This window comes from Chrysochloris asiatica, unplaced genomic scaffold (assembly GCF_000296735.1).
Source record: "Chrysochloris asiatica unplaced genomic scaffold, ChrAsi1.0 scaffold00052, whole genome shotgun sequence".
NCBI lineage: Eukaryota > Metazoa > Chordata > Mammalia > Afrosoricida > Chrysochloridae > Chrysochloris > Chrysochloris asiatica.
This window is the reverse complement of record NW_006408570.1, coordinates 7,971,369-7,984,070: the sequence shown is the minus strand read 5'-3', so window position 1 is coordinate 7,984,070 and position 12,702 is coordinate 7,971,369. Positions and strand designations below refer to the sequence as shown.

General features: G+C 40.9%; 1 pseudogene; it reads left to right on the top strand.

The window, feature by feature from the left end:
- Positions 1-4,818: 4,818 nt before the first annotated feature.
- Positions 4,819-5,300, top strand: LOC102828275 (annotated as a pseudogene).
- The last annotated feature ends 7,402 nt before the right edge of the window (positions 5,301-12,702 follow it).

Below are 12,702 nucleotides of genomic sequence, written 5' to 3'. Positions count from 1 at the left end.
AAAGCCTCATCTTTCTTCCACCAAACAGCTGGTAGTTTTGACCTGTTGACCTTGAGGTATGCAGCCCAATTAGTAACCATTACGCACCTTATATCCAAGTAGCGAGGAGATAAAATGAGAAGCACAAAAAGAGGGTTCATGTCAGGCGTTGTTCCTTCCTCAAGAATTTTCCTAAAAGTCCCATCCACCAATTTCTTCTGAATCTAATTTGCTAATTCTACAGATGAGGGAAATTGAGCACCTTGTCAGTCATATAAAATGGAGTTTCTCTTACAAAAGAATAAGAAGAGAGTAAAATGATTATCAAGTAGGTGATTACTGCCATGGAATCCTCACGTTGCTTCAGAAGTAAGCATTGTTGTTGTTGTTAAGTGCCACTGAGTCAGTTCCGACTCATAGCAATCCTGTATAGAGTTTCCAAGGAGAAGCTGGTGAGCTTGAACCACCAAACTTGTGGTTCAAACGACTTTCCAGTCCAGTGCGTTAACCCACAGCGCCACACCAGGACTCCGTAGCCACCTCTAAATTAGAGTTTCTTGGGCTATTAGAATGTCTATTTTAGCCTTGATAACCAAATTAACAATAAACATGACTACTGAGTCATGATAATACGTTCATGACTTCTGCCTTCTGTTGGATCCAGGAAGTAATTATCCCTTAGAATTGTTTGTAAATTGTACCATCTCGTCATAAAAAAAAACCTTCTTGGGGGCAGGGCTTGATGGCAGTTCGGGTAAAAATGCAGTTAAGATTTCCATCAGCATTAACTCAGAATACTGGACGAAGCAGGTTAAGGGGACAGTCCCAGAACTCTGAATCATGTATAAAGGAATATTTAGAAAGTTTAAAGGCTTACAGCCAGTGGAATTTGTAGTGGAAGCAAGAACTCTGGTGCTTTCTAATCCACTGGCCTCAGCGGCTCTTGGAGCAGACATCTTGGGCAAGATGAGCAGGGGCAGGATCAGAGCCACTGATGGTCACCTGATGGATCCTTAGAGATAAAGGTGTGGACATTCTTTTTTTTTTTTTTGGTACCTGTTCATTGGTCTCTCTCTGTCTGCAAACCTCCATTCTGGTGACTAGAGGGGGTGCCTGAATGAGTGGACACCCCACCTCCTACCCGGAGGGTTCTATTACACATGCGCACAGATCTCCTCAAAATTTAAAGGTACAGTTGCCGCTTAAAACCAAATGGCAGCATAAAATGGCCACAGCCAGTCCTGAACTGTTTATCACTAGGAAAAGGGCCTGAACAGGGGTTGTGGCGCGAGAGAGACAGACTAAAAAGGAAAGAAGCTGAAAATTAAATCCTGAGTTATGTCATAATGTCCAACAACGGCATCTTGAAATTTCTTAGGTGTCCTTGAAGGCAAGAAGACAAAAAAGGACCAAAAAGTCATACTCATATTTGACTATAGAAATTTTGTGTTTTTTCCCTCTTTTTTCTTTTCTGTGATTATAGACTACAGTGTCCAATCTGTCTTTTTTCCTGCTGCTGTTTTGTTTTTTGGACCCCTCTTTACCTGTAAGGGTCTCTTTCTCTCCTGACATTACCCAAGAAGAGAAAGCAATTGCAGACATATAGTCAAGCTACAATCACACCCTATGAAATTCCACCATCCAGGCAAGATCCAATACCAGCTGCTATACACCAAGTAGTCAGCCAACACCTGCGACAGTTACTTTGAGTTGAGTAATAAGAAGAGTGAAAAGGGAAGCCCACCTCCTGATCACATCTACCTGGAGGCAATCAGAAAACATAAAAAAAAAAAAAAATACTCATTTAAGTATTAAGGTCACAGCTAACTACTAAATATTCCCAAGAAACAGAAGGAGATGACCATATCAGCACATGTCCAGAAACAAGATAAAGTGACTGAGACAAATGATCTGGGGGTAGAACTAAACTCCATGTTGGAAGGAGGGCAGGCTTTGGAAATGCCTGAGAAGGAATTCAGAAAAAATGATAATAAAATGTATCATAAAAAACCTTCTTATAAAAGACATTGTTCCTGGGTCACATCTACAATAGGATAGGAAAGTCCAACAGAAAAATATTCTGTCTGTGGATTCCATAGGGAAAAAGAGAACTGTCGTTTAATTTAAACTCATTTATCTCACTCTGTTGAGCATAGTGTGACTAAGGAGAAAAACAACTCCTCAAGTTACTGTATGCAGCTGCAAAAAGTGGCGTGGGCAACTGCAACATTCAACCAGATCATTTAAACCTTGATTCTTCAAAACGACCTGGAAAATCAGGAGAAAGTGGTTGTTTGATCAGTGGGGTCCTGGGAAGTGAAAAAGTGCCACATACAAAGAGCTGTTCAGTGACAACTCCTGGGTGACAATAATGAAGGTAATGGCTATGATGGTGACAATAAAGACAATGATAATTACTTCCATTCTTCACTTTGTGGCCACAGTCATCCTGTGATTGATCCTTTCCATTTCTACTACATTTTTAAAGTGTGGTACATCATTTCATCTGTGCCTCAAAAGGCAGATGTTGGAAGAACATGTGTTATTATTAATGTTTTAAAGCTAATGGGTTAGAAGCTCAAAAATATCAATGACTTATTCAAGATGTCACAGTCAATAAGGAGACAGAAAATCAAACCTAAAGCCTAACCCTGGGTTTTCAAGGAGCAGCTGGTGATCTTGAACCACCAACTTTGTGGTTCAAACCAACTTAGCAGTCCAGAACATTAGCCCACAGCACCACACCAGGATTCCAATTGGGTGGGTAAAAGAGTAGTAAAGTTTAACATCATTGCATTGGAGTTATCTGTAGCATAAGGAAGGAGATGCAACAGGAAATATTCAGTGATACCTTTTATTTATTAGCACTTCATAGTTTTAACTACTACTTGAAAGATTTTTAATAAATAACTAGGCAAATGCTAGAGCTAAGATATTACAGTTCAGATTTACTTTGGCCCTTTTTGAAGAACTATAAATCTCATTTAAAATCTTCTCTTCCTTAAGTTCAACCATAGAAAGTCCCAGTTGCCCAATATAAGCACAAGCACTAAAAATCAAGACAACTGCTACAGTTAGAATGTTCTTTAGAAGCAAGGATGACAAAATTTCATCTCTCATTTTTTGGACATGTTGTCAGGAGGGACCAGTGCCTGGAGAAGGACATTATGCTTGGTAAAGTGGAGCATCAGTGAAAAAGAGGTAGTCCCTCAACAAGGTGGATTGATACAGTGGCAGCAACAATAGGCTGAAATAGAACAAAACAATTGTGAGGATGGTGAAGGACCAGCAATGTTTCATTGTGTTGAACTCCTGGTATGACACTATAGGATCAGCACTGGACTGTGAACCACAAGATCAGCAGTTCAAACCCACCAGCCATGCCTTTAGAAACCCTATAAATGTAGCTATGAGTCAGAACCAACTCGATGGCACTTAACAATAGCAGGCAATAATAACCCAGAGAGAAGTTTTATCAACACATATTATGGAGGTCTTCCTCTCATGTTCCTATTAACATTCAAACTCTTTGTTCCTCAATTTCTACCATCACTGAAAAGACAAGAAAATTTTTTATAGATAGGGTCTTCCAAATCTATCCCTATGCTTAAATTCTTGTCCCCAGATCAAACTGATTGTACAGGTTATATACAATCTTTCTATTTCTTAAAAAAAATGGTGAGGATCAAAAGTCATGAATTCCCCATTTTCTTGACTTCGTTTTCTATTAGTCATTGCTTTCTGTATACCCAAGAACTTCAAACATCTGTGAAAAAACCCATTATCTTTTAGTTCCACTTTTCTACAGCCTTCTATATAGTTGCTGTTGTTGTTAGGTGCTGCCGAGTCGATTCTGACACATAGTTGAGTTGGTTCTGACTCAGTGTCCCTACACACAACAGAAGGAAGCATTGCCCGGTCCTGCACCATCCTCAAAATTGTTACATGAAAACCTATTGCTGATGCCATTGTGTCAATCTATCTCATTGAGAATCCTCCTCTTTTGTGGACCCTCCATTTGATGCCACATGATATTCTCTGGGAACTGAAAATATACTCAGCATCAAAATTAAATCAAACCTACTGCCATCAAGTTCATTCTAACTCACAATGACCTTATAGGACAGAATAGAACTGTTCTACAGGGTTTTCAAGACTATACATTTCTACGGAAGCAGACTGCTATATCTTTCTCTTGCAGAATGTCTGGTGCAGTCAAACCAGCAACGGAGCACCAGAATCACTCAATGACCAAGATTCCTTATACTTACCACACAACCCAGCATTCAGTAAGCATTTATCCAAGAGAAATGAAAACCAACGTGCTCACAAAAAACTTAAGTGAATGTTTATAGCCGTTTTATTTGTAATGGCCTCAAATTAGAAATACCAAAATGCCCTTCAGTAGGTGAATAGGTAAACAAACTGATGCTACCTTACCATGGACTGCTACTCAGCAAACCATTGACACATGCAGAAACTTAGAAAAATTGAAGCTATATAAAAGAAATACCTATGTCTATTCTATCTCAAGATTCTATCCTGGATCTCTACACCATGGGTACAGAAACTATTGACTGAAAGGGCACAGGGATTTGCCTCTCCCTTCATCTTGGACCATGCTGCAGAAATCTTCCTTTCACCTAAAGCCCAAGGGGGAGTTGTGGGCAGTTCTTCCCTCTCTGGGTGTTCACGTGTTCTCACTTCAGTCAACATACTCTAGGACTCTGGACTGTCATTGGAAATCAGCAATTTGGGTGAAGCCTAGGCATTTAAAACTATCTGAAAAGACTCAGCAGCCCCCAAGATTCTCTCCAAGGAGCTACAAAATCACGGAAGATGATGGATTTTCCAGGGATCGTACCTGGTCTAGCTGTTCCTTCTGCTTAATACTGCTAACCCTGAACCGGTCAGATGATTTTAAAGTGATTGGTTCTGCGTATCCTGCCCTGGTCAAGGTTGGGGAAGATGCCCTACTAACCTGTCAGCTGCTCCCCAAGAGAAGTGCAACGCACATGAAGGTGCAGTGGTATCGCGCCGAGCCCAGCACACCTGTGCTTTCGTATTGGGATGGGGCTGAGGTGACCGAGATGCAGATGGAGGAGTACAGAGGCTGGGTAGAGTGGATAAAAGATGACATCGCCCAGGGAAATATGACTTTGAAGATTCACAACATCCAACCAACTGACAATGGGCAATACTGGTGCCATTTCCAAAAGGGATCTTATTTTATAGAAACAAGCTTGCAGCTCAAAGTAGCAGGTAAATATCTGGAAAAAGACATAGGACCTAAGGGGGAACAGTCTTTTAATGCGTGGTAAGATCATTATTGGTTGAAGAATTCCTTTTTAATTACAAGAGATTAAAAAAAATTTTATATTAAAAAAAAAAGTCATGAATTCCCTTGACCCCAGTCATACCTTTAAAAGATCACAACTCTTGATTCCTAATCCCAACTTTCACGTGTCCAAGTGAATTATCCACTGTTTAGAATGTTGGAAAATCTTGACTTTATTCTCTACCCTAATAAGCAGCCCAACCCACCACAAACCTCACACACAGACCAACCATCAAGTTATATTTTGGCTGGTGACCAATGGGAATCTCCTTTGAGGAAAAAAAAAAAAAAAGAACAAAACAAGTGTGGGGGTAGTCAGCCTAATAAATTCCACTGCCCTTCATACCACCCCTGAAATAAATCATCCAAACATTATTTTGTTCTCCAAATTTCATAGCTGAGCATCATAAGTGGAGATGATGGTAATGATGAAGATGATAATAATCCAAGTAATAACAGCCAGCTTGGATACTTCCTACATTGTTTTAAAGGCAGAATTATGTTTTCTTGCTTAGCCTTAACCCTTTCGAGTAGATTTATCAACTCCAATGTTTTAATTATTGTTGTTGGTTGCTGTCGAGTAGGTTTCAATTCATGGAAACCTTATACATAACAGAATGAAATATTGCCCAGTTCTAAGACATCTTCACAACCATTGATATGTTTGAGTCCATTGTTGATCTCTGCGATGTCAACCCATCTCATTAAGGGTTTCCCTCATTTTTATTGACCCTCTACTTTGCCAAACATGATGATCTTTTCTTGCAACTTTTCTTCCCTGATGATATTTCCAAAGTGAGATGAGATCTCACCATTCTTACTTCAAAGGAACCTTCCAGTTGAATTTCTTCTAAAACTGATTTGTTGGTTCTTTTGGCAGACCACCACATATACAATATTCTTTGCCAACACCACAGTTCAAATGTATCAATTCTTCTTCAAGCTTCCTTGTTCATGACTTAACTTTGCATACATATGAGGTGATTGAAAGACAGTGGCTTAACTCAGACCCATACACTTTAGTCATCAAAGGAGTAGTTTTGCATCTGAACACTTTTGAAGCAAATTTCCCGAAAGCAATACATTTGATTTCTTGACTGTTTCTCCCATGGCTATTGATCGTTGATCCAGGTAGAAAGAAATTATTTTCAACTTCAACCCCGTTACCATTTAACCCCATTAGCTTTCTCACTTTACAAATAAGGAAACTGAGATGTAGAAAAACTAGCTAACTTGCCCATTGCTCTACAGCTCAGAAACAGGGATCAAGCCAGATTTGAATGATTCTAGATCTCCTGCACAGTAGGCTAGTCTATTTCTTCAAGATGGGATGCAACAGTGGAACTGAGAGCCTTGTTCAGAGTCAGGCACTGCCCTGTTGCAGGGAATGCAGAAGACCCTCGGCCTGCACAGAGGGGATCACGTTAGAAGTTATCAAACAAAAATGAAAAGGTAAACAGGGTAGTGTAGTGCTATTTAGACAAGGATGCCTAAGTCATTAAGGATAGTTACACCCTGAAAAATATGTTAAATTGGGGACATTGCTCTATAAAAAATTTATAACTAAGTTTAACATTTTGTGATTTGGGGACTTTCTATAATTTAGGGGATACTAAAATAGTAACCCTAACAACTGAAAGCATCAATTTCCTTTCTTTTTTTTCTTACCACCTGTGGACCTCATGGGGTAAATGACAGTTGGTAAATTTGGGGGGGAAGCAAGTCTATTTTGAATGGTTATTCACAAGGCTACATTCATGCCATCCACTAAACACCATCTGCTGGGCTATTTCCTTCATGAAACTAGAGCATTTTGTTCCATAGCAAATAAAAGTACGACCAGAATTCTATCAGCATGCTGTGTTTGGGAGAGCACCAACACTTTTCAAAACCAGCTTTAATCCTTCTCCAAGTCCGATGCAAAGAAAGCTCCCCTAAGAACAGTAACCCAGTCAACACATTCATTCATTCATTCATTCGTAAACTCACTTTGAAAGAAAGCTGGCCTGCGTGGGCCAGCCAAATGTGGAAAGTTAATTTTACAACGTGAACTGTTTTCACTCTGGGCCAAGAGACAAGTATAGGCACCATATGATCTGAACCTGATTTAGGAGTATCTCGGGACTCCGGAACATGAGGGTATTTCAGCAAGGAGCCCCTACCTCTTCTCACCCGCTCCCTCTCTACTAAAGCCTCCAAAGAATGTCTTTCATGCTTGCTGCAGTCACTTCACAAAGTGCTCCTGGTGCCTGTCCTAAATTCTCAGCTCATTGCCTCAGAATCAAGAGAAGTCAAGTTGAATCTTTCAAAACAGGAGCTTCCAGTGAATCAGAAAACCAGTAACAGGGCAGGAAAATCCACCCCCATCTAATTTGTCCTTAACCCCAAACCCTTTTTATTATTCTTTGTTGTTGTTGTTAAGTGCCATCGAGTCGGTTCCAACCCATAGCGACCCTGTACAGGGTTTCCGAGGGTGTAAATTTTATTATTCTTAAGAAGATGGAAAGTGCTGTAGTTTGGAGGGAAGAGCCTTGGATTAGGAATCAGGAGACCCGGTTTTTATTTCCAGCTCTGTTACTGGCAAACTGTGTGGAGGTGAATAAATCATTAAAAGTCTCCGGCCCCCAAGTTGCTCCTCTATAAAATGAAGAGGTGGCACTACAAGAAATATCTCACTACGGGATTCAGCCCATGTGCTTTAAGTTAAGAAGCAAAACTTCCCAGAGTGAGTGTAAAGAGGATAAGAGTCAGGGTGGCCAAGGAATCAGGTCAGAAGGCAAGGTCTCAGTTACCTCCAAAGAAGTGATACCGAAATATTATATGTAACCTACAGGAACAAGCCTAAGAAACCAGTGTGCTCTCTCTAAGCACAGAGCATGTGCTTACTTCCTAGTCTTAAGACTACTCCAATAGTCAGGGAACTGAGCACAATGCTTTAGAACATAGACTCGGGAGCCATTCTAGACCTAGATTCTGTCAGTTATTTCCTGTGTGAACATCATGTGTTATTTAACTATTTAAATCTCATCATCTGTAGCTATAAAACAGGACAGAGATACCGACCCAAGGTTGTATGAAGTCCCTAGGTAGTACAAACTGTTCACACACTCGGCATCTAACCAGAAGGTTGGTAGTTCAAGGCTTCCATGTCTAGGAAGAAAAGCCTAGAATCTACTTCCCAAAAAGTTAGCCTTTAATAGGGGGAACAGCAACACTGTGAGGTCCGCGCAACATATAACGGTCAACCGTTTGAGATCCAATGGGCAGCATTTACCTCAGAACAAAATTCAGAAGGGTGGGGGAAGGAAGAGAAATTAAAACAAGAACCACAGGGAGGCAGTGGGATAAGTGATGTTACACTAAGAAGATTGCAGTCACCGAGATGAAACAAATCGGATGATTTGTGAAACGTAAAACTGATGACCTCTATTAACTTTCACTCAATTCATAATAAGGTTTAAAAAAATCAGCCATTGAGATCCCTATGGAGTATAGTTCTACTCTGACACAAATAAGGTCTCCATGAGTTGGAATTGACTTGATGGCAGCTGGTTGGTGCAAGTAGCATGCTAGAACCAACTTGTTCTGGCTCCTAACACCTCTCAGTAGCAATTGTCTGATTTTCTGGAATTGTGCCAATTGGTTGGTATCACACTGGTAGTTTGCAACAGGCCATGATCCAAGTGTTTACCACCAAAGTCGGCAAATGCTACAAACCATGGCACCACTATCTACTCTCAGCACTGGCCAACCGGTTAGGTGAGATGGTGTATTTACAAAGTGTTTAACACAGTGGTGCATGATGAGAAATGTATGTTATTATTATTGTCAATATTAGTGACTCTGGACACCTCTCTCCTGATTATTTTCTCCCAACTGTCATTACTTTTTTCTGACCCCATATCTCACTGATTTCACCTGAACCTGTATCTGTGTTCAGTGAGCTCCTTCTGTGCAAGCTCTTCTTTCCTCACCCCACCTCTTTGCTTGTGGCCTCTTATTTGACTGACATAATGGAATGGATTTCTCCCAGAGGTGCTACTCAGCATGAGGCACTGTGAATACAAACATGTATCTGGGTTTTGAGCTATCCCCAGATCTTTTGGTGGACAAGGTGCAACGGACTCTGTGACAGCTACCTTTGACCAGAAATGTGGGAATAAGAGGCAGGCAATGCCACTCGGAACCATCACAAGCCCTTCTGCCACCTGAGATCCCAGGACCTTTGAAATGAGAATCCTTCAGGGTAACTTCAGCTGCAAAGTGCAACCACCTTCTCCATGATGACACGATGATTAGGACTACAGGGCACTCAATTAGCTTTCCTGCTTTCCCTGCCCTAATAGCATTACCTTTCGATTGGCAACAGACTTCCCCACTGGCTACAAAGGTTGTATGTATGCTGCCTGGAAACCAGAAATGTGTAACATCAAGTCTGGCCCCTCGCCAAATTTCTACAGGGTATTAGTAACAAACTGGTGAAGCTCATTAAAAAAAAGAGAGAGAAACCTATAACCATTAAAAGTCCATTAAGCAGCCTGTCATTTTGTAGAGCTAAATAGCCCACAGTAATCAAAAGCATATGAACCCCAGCTGGGAAACCCAGTGAATTGTTTCGATTTAGGGGAGAATTCATCAAGAAAGATTGTTCTTGGGATTGGGTTGATTTTTCTCCTTCAGTTCCTGGCCCCGTGTTCCATTATAATTAAAGTGATTGATGCACCTCCCAGACAAAGGTGAGCAGTGACCACCAGAGCCAAAACATCTGTTCCTTCCAAGCAAACAGCTAATATGGAATTTCAGCTGAAAGGCACGTAACTCGAGGTTACCCCTCCGCTGTCAATTAGGTATGGCACAGTCATCTCATTGCTAGCTGCCTGTGTTCCCCGTGCATTACCTATGAAATTTCTCTTTCCAGTCATAGAAGACTTTGATCCATACCCAAGTTATGGTCAAGAAACAAGGAATGAAGGCCGAGGTCAACAAGATTCCCTAAAATGCAAGTTAGAAAATCCATTCATTGATTACTGAAAAGTCTTCCTCTCCATAGGTGGACACTTGTTAATTTCAGAAATGCAGGTTCAATCTTTCCAATTTGCCTCAGTCTCTCCAGCTCCCTTCAACATTTCCCCATTCCTATGCATTCCCCACTCATCCCATTGCTTATTTGCACCTCCATAGGTAGATGGCCACATGCTGGGAGAATTGGTCAAATGCAAAGAGCTGTTTATGGTTGCACATTAGCAACTCTGGCTCTGACATCTGAATGTAAGAAAGGAGAGAAAATTAATGATTCCACACCAGTGCTTGTCTACCCCATCAGGACACTAGATGAGGACTAAATGCTGGTCTAAATGGAAAGAACTAAGACTTTCAGATTCAATATAAAGACTCCTGAGAGTAATCATATGTTCCTTGTATTTATCTTTATTATCACTGCTTTAAAAAAAATTACCCAAAAAAGCCAAGTTTAATTTAAAGGGAAAAAACCAAATGGACAAAAAAACCCCAACAGGCTCAGTATAACCACCTTCTCTCCCTCCAGCCACCTCCCCCAAACTCCTCTAGTGATTTTGGTGGAGGACCACTTGTTTATGTTGATCCTTCAGGAATCTTGAATTCGGTTTCTGCATGTGTCTATCCTCTATCGATAGTATGCTTCTCCAAGGCAAGGTCAGCCAATGGCATCTTTCCCTTTGTGTCTCTTCCAGCATCTCTGGTGTAGAATCCTTGCAACTCAGAGTCCCTCACTGAATATTGATAAAGTGATCGTTCACTGCTGCCAGGCTCAGCATCACAAGCTCAAATCACTAAGCAGTTAATGAGGCCCTGGGCTGTCCACACAAACACATTTACTTTGGGAATAAAAACAGATCAATGTCCCCTTATGCGCTGAATCTGCTTAAATGTACACTGCAGATAATGCATGCATACAGTGTGCGTAAATGTTCCCACATCTGGAAGAGGTTCTCCAGCCTCTTCTCAGCTTCACTTCTAAATGCTGCCCACCCTTCAAGACCTGGCTTTCCTTCCATGTTCAATAAAAAGTCCATATAAAATTTAACAAGATCAATGTTGTACAACCATCACCAGCGTCTTTTTGCCCAATTTCCTCCCATAAACAAAAACCCAATGCTTCCCATATAATAATTAACCCCATTTTTGCCCACTCCTGCCCTTGATAACTACTATTAAGCTTTAGTCTCAATCAATTTACCTATTCTATGTACTTCATATTTGTGAGGTAATACAATATTCGACTTTTGTGATTGACTTATTTCATTCAGCATGTTTTAATAACCAACAATCCACTGATAGCTCCCTAAATGACCTTCAATTGATTTAGTTAATACAATTGTTCAATTCTTTCAGCATATAAAAAGGCTCTCTAGGTAGTGTAGTGGTTACAAGTCAGAACTGCTAACCTCAAGGTCAGCAGTTCAAAACTACTAGCTGTTCCACAGGAGAAAGGTAAGACTTTCTGCTCCTGTAAAGATTTACAACCTTGGAAACTATGAAGGGTCGCGATGAGTTGGAACTGACTCCACGGCACACTGCCACCACCATCTACAAAGTGGACTCTTGGTGTGGCACCGTATTATCAGCACTGGATTGGGAACCACAAGGTCAGCAGTTCAAACCCAGCAGCATCTACTTGGAAACCTTATACGGGGTCCCTGAGAGTCGAAATCAATTTGACAACATTTAACAACAATCCACCAGGTAAACTCTTGAAGGCCAGCTATCGTATCTTATCTTACTTTGTATTTCTTTCAGACCAAGCAGACAACCTCACACACAGGGAATGGCAGGAAGATATGAGTGAGAGAGTCAGTGGTGCAATGGGATCAAACTGAATAGGGTGAGAATGAGAACCGAAGGATTGCCTTGTAAATGAGACCAGTGACATCATACTCTTCCACCATCTCTTTATCCCAGGGAGCACCTTAAGCTTGGACACCTGGGGAGATGCGGCCTCTTGCTGGACTGGGGGACTTTCTGACCTTGGAGTTTTTTTCTTCCTTGGATGTCTAACTCTAAAGGAAAAATAAACTTGTAAAGGGCCATAAATCGCCTTGCAAAAATACAGGCCCTTTTTTAATGCCTAGTAGCTAAGGTTTAAGTTAAATTCCAGACCCTTAATGAAAAAAAAAAAAAAATATGTAAGATACTTCTTTGCTGTCTTGACCCCCACCCCTTCTAAAGTTTGGAAAGTTGCTAGACTTTTTCCCTTGTTGATGAACTTGTTTGTATGGTACATATATCCAGGTTGATAGCATTCAAACACATATAGACCTGAAAATCATCTTGAGCACTGTCCTGGAAACCCAGTTCCTCCTTGCCAGAGCACTTTCTTCCAAATCCACTAATTGGACTGCCCGATT